The sequence below is a fragment of the Erpetoichthys calabaricus genome, chromosome 8 (genome assembly GCF_900747795.2).
Source record: "Erpetoichthys calabaricus chromosome 8, fErpCal1.3, whole genome shotgun sequence".
Taxonomy (NCBI): domain Eukaryota; kingdom Metazoa; phylum Chordata; class Cladistia; order Polypteriformes; family Polypteridae; genus Erpetoichthys; species Erpetoichthys calabaricus.
In genome coordinates, this window is record NC_041401.2 from 104,737,778 (window position 1) to 104,752,304 (window position 14,527).

The following is a 14,527-nucleotide window of genomic DNA, read 5'->3' on the forward strand; positions in this document are numbered from 1 at the left end:
TTTATTAATTTGTTGTGTGTGTTTTTGTTAATTTGTTTTATGTGTTTTTTGTTAATTTGTTCTATGTGTTTCATGTTAATTTGTAGTTTGTGTTTCATGTTAATTTGTTCTATGTGTTTTTTTATTAATTTGTTTTATGTGTTTTTTGTTAATGTTTATTGTGTGTGTTTTTTTCACGCTTTGCCCCTCAGGGCCACCGTACTTTTGAGATCCAGCATCTCTTCTGTTATGTTTAGGTCACCATCAACACCTCTCAAAAAAATCAGTAACTGAGCAGTGTCTGGTGGATCTGTGCTTTTATCGCAGGTCAAAGAAAAAAAATCAAAATTTTTGTCTTGTCTCCCAGTTGTCTTCTAACATCTGATGACAGCCCTTCAATTCTCCGTGCCACACTGTTTAAAGCGAGGCAAATGTTGGCAAAGTCTTTCTTGTTTTCGGGGCAAATGTGTTCTGCTATTTCCATGACACAGTCTTTAACAAACTCACCTTATGTAAAAGCTTTTCCATGTTTAACAATTAACATAGCCACTTCATAGCTAGCTTTAGTGATGTTTTCATTTGACTCATGGGCCCCTGTAAAGAACTGCTGCTGAGCGGCTAAGTTCTCCTCGAGTTGCTTCACTTTTTCACCACGGTCAATCTCTGATAGCTTGTCATATGTACTAGCATGTTTTGTCTCGTAGTGTCTCTTCACATTATATTCCTTATACAAAGCAACAGTCTCGTGGCAAATTAGGCAGACACAGTTGTTTCGTTTTCAGTGAAAAAATATTGTAACTTACACCTTGCCTGGAAGCGGCATCCTTCATTATCAACTTTCCTTTTTTTACTTGCTGTAGCCATGGCAGTTGTAGGGTCAGAGCAAATTTTACACGGCCATACAGTGTATCTTCAAATTGGCAGCATACACCTGCAGAATCCTCAGTGTTAAACCAACCCAAGCCCCACAGCATTGCACGTCCAGCGAGAGCTGTGATTGGTCTATAATTCAATCTTTTTCTATTTGAGGTTTTATGGCAGTTGGCAGACTCTGTTATAAAATGCTGCCACCATGAGTTCAAAAGAGAAACTACATTTTGAATCGGTATGATTTATTTATTCTGTTTGTGCTTGCGGACCAAAATTAACACATTTTGAGACAAAAAGGTGCGGGCCATATAAAATTCAATCTCAGGCTGTGATCGGCCCGCAGGCCGGACTTTGGACATGCCTGCTGTAGGGGATGAACTCATTATTACATTTCTTTAACAAACTAAGTCATTCAGAAGTCATTCATGATGCCTCAGACAGGTAGGTCCCTTTAAACCCTGACCATGTTTTCCAAAAATGATCTAGTTGCTAAAAAAATAAATAAATAAAAATATTAGCTTAGTCTTCTCAGGCACTAGTTAAGTGGTCCACAGAGTGACATCATATGAAACAAAGAGAATTTCAAGATATTTTAGTCTGTTGTGTACTTGTTTATAGAGTTTTATATATAAAATTCAGGCTCAACACAACCAAATTAATGGATATCCATGAAGCAAAGGTGTAATACTACCACCAGTAGTGGAGTATATTATTCAACTTCCTTGTGAACAATAACAACTTTTACTTCAATTCTCATGTTTCCTGTATGTTTCTGTAGTCTTCTTGTGATTATATTCGATTCTCTCCTTCACTCAATAGTTCTTTAATCTTGGTCTGTTTCAAGTCCAAACAATCTGTCAATTTATAGATCTCTGTTTTAAATTCACTTTGATTTTAGCCTGGAAAGCCATCTCCTTTGGTTTCCTGTGTCTGCTGTCGCCCCACACCACTTCCCTGTAACAGTGCCGTCAGACTGCCTGCTATCACACTTTTTTCTTGGTGATTGGGTTCTTATGAATCACAGGCTGTAATCAATGAATGAAAAGTTAAAATTCCACAACACTGGATTACAATCTAAGTATTTTTCACATAATTGCCTTTAATAAAAAAATGTCTATTGGAACATAGGATTATGTTTACAAGTGGCTTATGGTCGTAGGTGGTCCACTATAACTTTAACTTTGGTAGAAGTGGTCTTTATTTCAAAACATTTTGATTACCACTGGTCTAAATCCCTCACTAATTGCTTTATCAATTGGGCCATGATTTCAAATTTGCAATTTCTCAGCCTTGTGCCAGTAGTTGTACTGTAAGTGAATCACTAAGCACCTTCACAGCATTCATGTGTAAACAGAACTAAAGTACAAAGTCAGTCATTGATCTTTAGCTAAATATCCTCCTCTACACGATAGACTTTTAAGATTGAAATTCAGTAAGATCATGAGAAATTTTATAATTGAGAGGATACTATTCAGTGCTATGCTTGGTTAGCTAATATGTATTTCTCCCAAAATCTGTAATTTACCTTGGTGCCTTTAACTACATAATTAATGAAAAAAAAGTCAAGAATTCCCCTGAAATAAATATCACTGCCTTTCAAGACTTTGATAAGACGGCTACACACTGTGGTAGTTGTTCTTCTGGTCTAAAGAGGTTTAATACTCCTCAGTAGGAGTAGGACATACTGTATAGTTCACTGGTGTACTTGGTTGATTATAATAATAATCTGTACATTTATATTGTGCTTTACTCACTACTCTAAGCACTTTTACATTGTGAGTGGAGAGCCACTTCAACTACTACCAACAGCAGGCATTTTCGCCAGTATGCTCACCATATATTAGCTATTAGGAGGTGAAGGTGAAAGTAATAGCAAGGTAGAGTTATTAGAGTTAGTTACAGACCGGGGATGAATAGGATCCCAAAATGACTATGCTATGGAGGGCAATTTATCCAGGACATCAGGATACACCCTACTCTTTACGAAGGATGCCCAGGTATCTTTTATGACCACAGAGATTCAGGACTTTGGTTTTACGTCTCATCTGAAGGAAAAAGCCATTATTTCAGCAGAATGCAAAACTGGGGCATTGGAATCCACATTCAGACCACAGGGTAAGCATCCCCTGTCGGCCTTACCAACACCTCTTCCAGCAACCACCCAAGTTTTTACTGTTTGAGACCGAACATGCTTAGCCTCAGGTGGATGACCTGTTCTGAAGTGAATGTGCTATGGCTGCTCATTCTCTCTACACAATGTCTTGTACTTCTATGTAATTTTTTTTCTGATTGTGAACCTGTTTAATTTTTTAAAGAGTTAACAGCTCAGTCTTAAATTTTTTGTCAGTATAAATTCCTTCTTTTTAGAGGTTGCTTCCTGTTTATCAGTGTTTTCTGTCTTGTATTTAGATTTCACATTCACCCTGTCTTCATGTTGTGCTTTTGCTGCATTAAACTGAGGTAGGTTATTCCTCCCATTGTCTCCCCTCTATATACCCCTGTCATTCCCAATGTGGACATTGAAGTTTTCCAGTAAGGCAACTTGATCATTTGAAAAAAAAAACGTTTTTACAGTTACACTGCACAATTCATATGATACATAAACAAAGTCACAGTTTTCCTCTTTATACTTCTTGAGTGACACTCTTATCTGGAGCTTGGTTCTTATTCATTTTCTGTCATTTATTTGGCTGATGATTTTCCAAATCAGCTCTCGGGAGAGAATGAAAGAAATTCCAATTAAAAGTCTGCTTACTGAGCTTAAAATGTGTGCAGAGATGAGTTTGTCAATATCCACCCAGTTAATTTTACTACATGCATCAGTTTAGATTCTTTCTTGGCAAATAGCTGATGTTCAATGCCCCCAATGGCAGTCTCTAATGCAAATATTTAGGATTAAAAAATCCATCTTGCTTACCACCCTTATGTTGCTTATGCACCCATACTTTTCAACTAGCTAGTGTTAAGCTCACAAGGCCCTTTTAGTGTGAGAAACTCTGGATATTACAGGTGCCCAAGCTACCAAGGTTAAGCGCTCTCCAGCAGACACAACAAACAGTAGCATTTCATAGATACTTTACCAGCACCTGCTATGTGGAAAATCATATACATTCTAATTTAACCGTTTAAGCTATTTTTTTTATGATGAAACACTCCGTAGACAATGACTCATTAAATTTTCTGAACTAACATGAAGTTATATACTGTACTTTGCAACGCTATAGCTACGATTCTATTTTATAAATAGTAAAAAAAAATATTTATAAAAACTTATTTGTGGGAAAGTTTTAAATACATACCACATGACACCACAAGATATCATCATTCTCACAACTTTTCCATTAAATTCATGGTCATAGAGGGCTGGAAGCTAAGCTAGATGTAACAGGTGTAGGGCATCAAAGAACTCTGGAGAGACACAAGACCACCACAGGGCCCACTTGCACACATCTGCACTCTCACAGGGCTAGTTTAGATTTGCCAAATAGCCAATATGTACATGTTTAAAGTCTAAGAGGAACATCAGACTACATGTACAATTTGATAAATGTGCAACATCCACAAACACAACTAGGCCTGAGATTCAAACTCAGGATGCTGGATCCATAATACAGTCCTGCTAACCACTACACCCCTGTGCTGCCCACTTTGTAAATATGTAATCTGGTAAATGATTTGGACAATATGGGAGATGTAAATGTACATGGTGAATACTGAGAGTAAATCTTTGTCTCCTTTTTTAAAATATTTAGGGAAAACTAACCTTATTATTTAGCTGGCAACAGAAAGAAATGCCGATCCATGATTCATGAAGGTTCGAGACATGCTGAATTATATCAATAGGGCCATCAATTTACACATGTCCAAAAGCAATGCTAGAAAAATATTGTCATGTAGCAAAACTTTTTAAAAAGGATCAAATTTGCGACAATAAAATAGGTGATTAAAATTGACAGTTTTGTCTCACTTTAAATCTAACTTTAGTAGTAAAGATCTGACACTGATGATTTTGCTTTGTCTATAGGACTAATGAAAAAATATAAACTATAAATGCATTAGAGAACGCCATAATAAAAAAACAATATGTATACTCAGGAAACTTTGTTTAAAAGGTTTTTTGAAAAGTAGATCACTAAACAGGCAGGTAACATATGCACCTAGAAGGGAGAAGGTTAACATACAAGCTCTATAGAGTAACAAGGGAACCAAGTAGAAGGAAGTATAAGAAATGCATCCCCTAATAGCATAACATATCCTATATTTCATTCCAGTAATGACATTTCCTATTCTGAAAGCTCATTCCTCTTACTCAGTTATCACCTGTTCATGAATGATATTATAAAGGTGATATTAGACAGTGCCTCACAGTGTACATTATTGAAAATGTATGTTGGCGTAAAGCTCTGCTCAAGTGTGTTCTGGGACACCTATTCAGTTGTACTTCTTTATTTCTAATCAAATCAACGGCCCATTGAGATTAACTTTAAATTGCCTTGGGAAATTAACAGCAACAAAAATCTTGCCATATGTCAAATTTGTAAGACGAATAGAATTCTTCCCTCAAGATAACTCATACAAACAATGGAAAATAGGAACTTTGGCAAGTTACATGCTGTGTACTAAGACAGAAAGAGAATTGTTCCATCTATTTGTCTTCGTTTGCAATTTTTTCATGTTAATACCCAGAAGCCTTTTTTCTTAGAGTTAAATATGATTCTTGTACTGTACTTTATGTGTCATAATTTTCTATGAAAGTTGTCATTATATTTAGAAAGCAGTGATGCTATTGTCTATTTAACTTACTTGTCAGGCCATTCTTTTTGATATGTGGGTACTCTATTATTATACTGTGACTTGTTCATCATCAACAGATATTTCAAATATTCAAAAAGCGTAATACACTCAGATTTTAAAAAATGACTGCAATCCATTACATTTTCATAATACAAAGGCAAAAAAGTTGAAGGATAAAGACAATTTATCATTTTTTCTAGCTTTCTTATACATGTGTATTAAAACGTGATAAATCTTTAACATTTAGAAAAGCAGAATATTTGGCAACAGACCAGGATAAGAGTGAAAATAAATATTTTCAATGACAAAATAGACATACTGATTGTTGAACTGTAGTGACAGATTCTTAGTAATTATTGCTTTTGGGTCACAAAGAGAGATTGAATCAACTCCCTTTTTTAATACTCACATAGAGAGAAATCTCACATCTGATCAAATTAATTCTGCATACTAATTTCTCCTTGCACCTAACCCTTTATAGGTGAATAATGTACCATATTGAGAATTACAGCCAGCTTATATTACATTTTTCATATTCATGCTAATATTAACGTTAATGCACATTTTCATATTTTCAAAAAACTGAAGAGAAAGATCCAGATACTTCAAAACAGCCAAGACAATTAAAACAAAACTGAGGAGGAGAAAACTGTGTGACAAAGCAGAATAGTGGAACCTACAAGTTATACAAAAGGAAACTGATTTCTGAAAGGAAAACAGCACTTTACTTCTTTTTTGTGTATGCTATTTTTACTTAATTGATTTCAAAGCTTCATTGACATGCACTTGTTATAAATCAGTAAAAAATGAATTATTCTATATTAAATTAAAGTGATTTGGTAAAGAAAGTAATACATATGCATTGTTTCTCTTTGCAATTGTTTACAATACTTTTTATGATTTTCTTTTTTCAAACAGTAAGTTTAAATACAAATGTAATAAGTTAAAAAAGATATACAATACATTTCAGCGTTTACTTAAAACATGAATTTCTGCATTGGCCAAATGCAATAATTGATCAAAATGTGCCACTAATGCATACTAGCAGTCCCTGTCCTTAATCTAGAAGGTGTATAAGTTCATGAATAAGCATCTGCATTTGTAGCTAAGCAAGTCTCACTTGCAGGAAAAAAAAGCAGAATTAGTTAAATACAGATAAATCATAAAGGAAAAAAATATCTTGTCATGTAAGACGCCAGATATATATTGCATATGAATAAGACAAAATAAAACTTTAAACACCATGTTAATTTTGATGTTTTCATTTTAACCAAATTTTATTGTTATTATATTATATTAAATGGAGGCATGATGGTGCAGTGGTAGTACTTCTTAACATGGTAAGGAGACTAGGGTTCGTGTCCCAGGTCCTCCCTGTGCAGAGTTTGCATGTAGTCCCAGTGTTTGCATTAGGTGAAGTGAGGTTAGGTGAATTGGTGACACAAATTTAACCTTATTGTGTGCTTGCTGTATGTGTGTGTGCATGTGTCCGTCCTGTGATGGACTGGCACCCTGTCCAGGGTTTGTCCCTGTCTTGTGCCCTATGCCTCCCCCCAATGCCTTGGTCTGGATTAAGCAGGTTAGAAAAATTACATATTATAATAAAGTACATTGGTAGAGAAGCAGTTAGCAGTAATGCCTCACCTCTGCAAAACTCTGGGTTCAAATACTAGTCGGGTCACTGTATGGAGTTTATACATTCTTCCAATGTGTTTGTGAATTTTCCACTGAATACATTAATTTGTTCTTAGACCTCGAAGATGTGAAGGAAAAGATTGGCTAAATGGTGACCTGAAACCAATCCTTTATGAATTAATATGAGTTTGTGTTTAAGTGTGCTTGTGGCACATTGAGGTTTCGTTCCTGCCTTATGCCTCATGCTATTTGGACAAATTTTTGTCACTCACTTGTATAACTTTAAGTAATTTTTAATCTTAAATAATTTAGGTTTAGAAAATGATTGATTGAAGCTAAAAATGTATGGTTCTGAAAATGGATTGACAAACCCATGTATGTGTATATATGTATATACTATACAGATATACAGTATTCATATATACGGGGTGAGTCAAAGTTATGTCAACACTAATGGTACTGCTATGTACATACTTATATACAATTTGTGTGGACAATTTATGTGCCACATATGGTACATATATTGAACATGACGGCAAACAGGTTAAGACATTCCTGTAAATCATCTTGCACATATGAAGTATGTTTTGTGATGAAATGAGGATTTATATACAGAAAATGGTGACAGGATGTGATTTGGCAGGAAGTGACATCAATTATAAAGGCGGAAGTGATGTCATTATGGCAGAACCAGAAGTGACATCATCCATGGGAGACAGAAGTGGGATTAGTGTGGAGTGGCCATTTTGAGCAACCGGAAGTACTGAAGGTAAGAGTTTAGGATTGTTACTTTTCTTCTTTCTTCTTTGGGTCTGTTGAGTGAGAGAGAGAGAGAGAGAGAGAGGCGTTAGTACCCAAAATCAACCCTTCATCTCATGGTAGATCACTCACCTTAGGGCTTGTTGTCTGCCTCCTAAGTGCACGTGTGTTACAATATATATATATGTGTGTGTGTTTGTGTGTATTATATATATATATATATATATATATATATATATATATATATATATATATATATATACATTGTCACACACGCACGATTAGGGGGCAGCCAGAAGGACCAACGAAGCGCGAAAACTCACCAGACAGTGGTGTACTAATGCTTCTCTCCTTTATTCATCAGAAAGACCGAAGAACAGATGAATCCCAATACATGAAGTCTCCACTAAAACACGAGCACGTACAAGGAAGAACTTCCACATTCCTGCCATCCCCACATGATGACTTCAACCCGGTCGCCCTCTGATGACATCATCTCCATCACAACCCATCCATGTCATCTCACCTCTGCACCAATTTATGGTCCATCCTCCATAAAACCACCCGCCTTTCCAGTATCAATGGCAAATTTATATGCTAACTCTTGCAGTGCTGTACAAAAAAACTGAATACAGTGGAACCTTGGATTGGGAGTAACTTGGTCTGCGAGTGTTTTGCAAGACAATTTTTAATAAATTTTGACTTGATAAACGAGCGAGATCTTGCAATATGAGTAGTCCGTATACGCTTTGTCTGCCAAGCGTCAAGTGATCACTACTGAGCTGATGGTTCTTCTCTCTCTCTTGCTGCAGTATTGTAGGTAATCATCTCCCATTCCCAGGCTCAGTTGGCATGCCTCATTCATATAGTCAACATCTGTACGAGCGTATACTGTTTACTATAGCATTGTGACCACATGTGTGTGTTGTAACATGTGAGTCCCTGTCTTGCACCTCAAAACACGAAGCTGAGTCTCAGTAGTTTAGCAACACCAGCTTTATTCAGCTTGAAACAGGAACAGCACAGTAATTTATTGTAGCAGGATCTGCCACTCTCCTATACACAGACACAACAGTCAGGCAGGGTCATGGCCAGGTTAGTGGCCAAGTAATACTGTGCCCTGCATTTATAATTTTCCTTGTATCACCCACCAACAGCAGGCACTTATAGCATGTCCGCGATCTTTTCAGATTCACCTTTACGGCGAACTGCTATAGCGCTGGGAGTCTGCAGTTGCTTCAGGACACTCTTCCGCGTGTCGTCCCGTTGGGTGGAATCCCAAAAGAGTTCAGAAACTCACTCACACCAGCCATGATTCTTTTCAAAGGTAAAGTGTGGGTTAATTTGTTTTATGTATTGTAATAATGCAAATAATGCAAAGAGTACGCGACACGTGTTTCGCCCTAATTCTGGGCACATCAGGTGTACACACTCACTGCACCCCCTCTTGAGGATCGAACCTCAGATGTCAATGTCAGAGGTGAAGCCTCTTTACATTGTGCCACAATGTGTGGTTCGTTTATTTGACAACATGTAGATCGGGGTAATTACATTCATGACATTCGTAGTCTGAATCACAATCTGATTGTATGGGTGGTTACCTACCAAACAAAAGCAAATATATAACACAAATTGATCATATGTTCCTAACAGTTGAAAAGGAAAGATTACTGTATAGATGTTGTTGTGGGCAAGTGCAATAGCCACTGCAGTCATAGCAAGGAACCTTATTTCAAGCCTAATACCAATGTGTCTAAGATGAAGGAGGACAACCAGTACTAATATAAATAAACCCACGCAGAATACAAGGAGCAGACTTCACAAACATGACAGAATGGCATTAGCCTTTGTTTTTTATGTCCTATTCCTAAACCTTTGTCTTTATTTTGTCTGAACAAATATATATCTTTTTTTAATCACCTAAGACACCTTCTTTTGGGTTTGGAGACATCTCTCCACCTAAAGGTCACAATATATAACAGAGAAAATAACATATACACAAATACTATACATATTTACCACACCTTACATAAAATGGTACCAGCCCAGGTTAAGGAATGGGTATGTTTATCCTTAAAGAATATGCATTGAAACTTAACCTGACAACGAGTAATTCATGGACACATCTCTCACAAAACAGCTTTGAACACTTGTTTTTTTCTATGGTAGAAGCAACTGAACTGTCCCCATGGGCACTTTTCCTTCACTTAAAGTAAATATAACAAAATTTGAGAGAGCCAGTCAGATCAACTCCGTTCCTGTATAGGTTCTCCCTGTACACCAGGCTCGAGGATTATGATAAGAGAGTGTGAATAATGACCATATACAGCGTATACATATACAATATATTGTATATACATCTTTTCAGTCTTCCTCCACTTTTCCCGTTAGGGATTAGGTCATCTTATTGCTGCACTCCTTGTCTCTCTGTTTGTTGCTGGATGTCTATCTTTTGGCCAACTTCCTTAGTGCAATTCATCCATCTCTGCCTTGGTTTTCCCCTTGCTCTTTGCCTTCTCCTGAGCAGCCCATTGTTACAAAATTTTGCTTAACCATTATTTGCACATGGCCATACCATCTCAGCCTTGATTCTTTAATTTCATCTCTAATGGTTCTGATTTTCACCTCCTGTCTGATTTAATAATAATAATTCTCAAAGTGCTCTCCACACAGAAAGGACCCGGGAAGCAAACCCATAATCTCCTTACTGCAAAGAAGCAGCACTATCACTGTGCCACCTGTGTAGATTTCTTTATTAGAACGTTTCTGCTCTTATCTTCATAAGCTCCAGTTTTCTTATCTGTTGTGCTTTCATAACCCATGTTTCTACAGTATACATTACAGCAGGTCTACCCATTGTTTTGTATGGGAGTGTTTTTATCTTAAGTGGTGTTTCTCCTGTCACAGAGCACTCCTTTTACCATGTATTACCTCACGTGTATTTCTCTTATTACTTCCCCATCTTCTTCAACCAAACTTATAAGATACTGAAAAAATGTCACTTACCTTATATTTACATCTGCTGTTTTAAGTTGAAACAACAACAGGTTGACCACATTCTGGAAAGGATCATTCTGTAAGCAAATGTCTATATTTTAAAGGGGACACAAGATGTATGTGGCAATGCAGACCAAATGCCACCAAATGCCAGACTCTGAGAGGAGAAAGAAAAAGGAGAAGTCTTACTAATGGAAAAACTAAAACAATAAATGTAAAATAAAATGAAAAAAGAAAATTTATTTAATTTTATAAGTCAGATCAGATAAATACAAAGTATAGATATTTAATGTGTGGCAACCGATTTAAGGAATACTAAAAAACAAATAAAGGCAAAACGTGTAATTTGCTGAAATTCACTACTTCAGGGATTGCTTAGAAGCTACTATATCAGCCTTCCTTGTGAGATTACAAAATAGGTTCTTTGAAGTTAATACTACATTTTACTGCTTCATCAATACCTAGGCTGAAATTATCTTTGATTTAGAGTCTGTTAAACCATTCTTATTGTCAGCTTCAACAAACTTCTGGGGCTCAGGTTCTAATGACTCTCAGCTCATTTAATGCCCACATGTGGGATTTACAGCACTGAGCCCCAATAAATAAAACTCCCCTCTGCGGCAGTCATCAGATTTATGAAGGCACTTGAGCAGTGCTAGGGACTTGTATGAAGATGTTAGAGTACTTGAAGATCTGAACAAATAGACTTAAGCAAGGAAAAAGGTACTTGTCAGTAGCAAAATTGATGTTATAAGCGATACGGACCTGAGAATTTAAATAGGCATGGTGGCATAATAATACTATAAGTGTATTTCAGACAAGAAGAAAGGCCCAGTAGGCATCTTCAGAGAAGTTAGGCTAAAAAAAAATCAGTGACTGAAAAGTGGCCAGGAAGCACGGGTGGCTATGAGATAAGTGAGTAGAAGGACATTCGCTGTGCTGAGTACAAGAAAAGATAAAAAGAGATGGAGAGTGTGTACCAAGGTAACAAGAATGTTGTTGGCTTGTAGCTGCTAAGTGTGGTGATTAAGTGCACATTTACATGCAGTAGGAGGAGAATCATTGACGGCCAAGCAGCATAGTACTTATTTATTTTGCAGTCTCAGCAGAAGGCACTTCTAAGAGCAGCTTTAAAAAATTTAAGCAACACTATTTTCTTTATATGATCATTTTTGCCTCCTTCGTAGTCACTATGATATTTTGCATATACATTATTTTTGTTTCAGTCAGCAGTCTATCCTGAACAGTTTTTACATTAGTAAGTGAGTGCCCACTTGAGCTCTCCATCAGTCAGCTTTGCTGACAAAGAAACCTATTGTTTAATGAACTGCACTTTGATGATGAATCTCCATTGAGCCTGGCAGGGATTCAGTACTTGGGAAAGCTGCCTGCATTATCAGAGAGCCATGGTGTTTTCTGATTCAAAGGTAGTAAATATTGAGATTTCAGCTTTGAAACCCAGATATGCACAGCGACCTTCAAGCCCCACGGCTGACCTAGACTAGAGCATTTTGCGTCAATGCTGTATTTTTATTTTACTTTAAATAAAATGTGACAAAACATAGGTGAAAAACTTACATTTTAACAACAAATTAAATAAGCTGATTGCTTAGATTAGCTAGTGTGATTACTAGAGGATGCTCTTGTAGCAAATTAGTCCAGAATTATTTTATGAAGGCCTATAAAAATATGTTTACTAACTCCACAATTAGCAAAGGATGGCTAAAACACAAGGTGAAGGCAAAGTAAAATTTAAACAGAAGATGCAGGACACATACCTAAAGCAGAAACTTTTTCCAGGTTATACTAATAATGACAAGGAGTGTATAATGTGTGAAGACTTTAGTCCAAATATCAAATAAACACGTGCGCTTTTATTCAAGAATATAAAGGGGAAAAAAACATTCTCTGCTCTTGTGAAAAGAATGGAGATAAATGCCATCAACTCAAAGAGGGGGAGGGAAGTTCATTGCACCACGTGAACGTCACTGAGAGAATAAAACTGAATAATAAAAAAACAAGTGCTAACTTTTACAAGTAGCCAAAATTTACACCAGGTGTTACAGACTCAAATCAAATGTATGTTTTTATTATATTGTAAAAATAATAATAATAATAAAAGCAGCTCACTACTAAAAACGCAGAGTGCCCGGTCTCAAACCCAGGACCTTCAGGTTATAAGACAGCAGTTCTTACCCCTGCACCATTCAAGAATACATGTAAATTCCCTGTCGATTGACATTTGAGCTTGAGTTTTTAACTCATTGACAACCACATGTAAATCAAATGTTTTTTTTTTCTTTGGTTATGTGCTTGAATAAAAGCGCACGTTTATTTGATAATTGCGCTAAAGTCATTATTAGTATAACATGGAAAAAGTTTATGCTTTAGGTATGTGTTCAGCATTTCTTACATTTTCTTTCATCCTACACTTAACCAGATCTTTGTAGACACGGAACACACATGGAATGCATGTATTCCAAATAATGATATACTGTATTATTTACCATATACAACTCCAGATCTCACATGCAGATAAGGAACCTTGGCTTGAGCTGGGAGAACTTTTTGCCCGAGCTGAGCTCCATCAAGGCAGGGAGGGGATGGGACAGCAGGCTTCTTGCTTCTTGTGCTGATTGACGCATTTACAAAACAATAGACACTGATGGTAGAGGTGCAAAGGGATTTAAGGTGGGCCGAGATTACGAGATTTTTCGTAGGCTTCAGGAATTCTAGTGTTAAACCGCATCCATTTACATTTGTTTTTATTTTTTTTCTTACCTATCTCTGCATCCTCTTGTATCTTTCCTGATTCTAATGAGGTTTTGGTGACATGAAGAATACTATTTCACCCCACTGAAAATTATTAGAGCATTATTTGAAAGTGTTAAAATCATTTGATGCTTTATCATGCATCCCATATCAAGCGAAGTATTTGGTTTACATTTGCTATCATTTTGTTTCTTAAAGTTCATCGGGAGTGTGCTGTGTGTGACATCATTGACATATCACTTTACACAGTCGCCGCCACACATGATCTGATTATCTGAGATATCTGTTGATATTTCAAAACAAAGTCTTCATAGTTTTAGCAAGCCTTGCTTTAAGATTTCTGGTATTAGACCCTTTTGTTTGTTTTTAAGTTTCATTTTTGGTTAGTAAATCTTAAAGACACATCTTTAAGATTGATTTCTTAGTTTTGACTTTCGGTTTGGTTTTAAGTCTATCTTTTTTTTGCTACTGTAATTCAATAAAATTAACTTGCCTTACAGCTGACAGAATTGTAATTAACTACTTATAGTCTATAAAAGTCCCAATAAAACTTCTGTCCAGGCCGCTAATGAAAATATTAAGTAGTTCCGCATCTCTGAGCACAAATAGCAAAGGGATTAAAGGGAAGAGTCCCAATGTGGCTTATCGGCTTCTCTTCTCTTCATACTGAACTGCAGAAGGCCGTAAAATCATTCAAAAGACATCTTGTTGCCACAGAGTG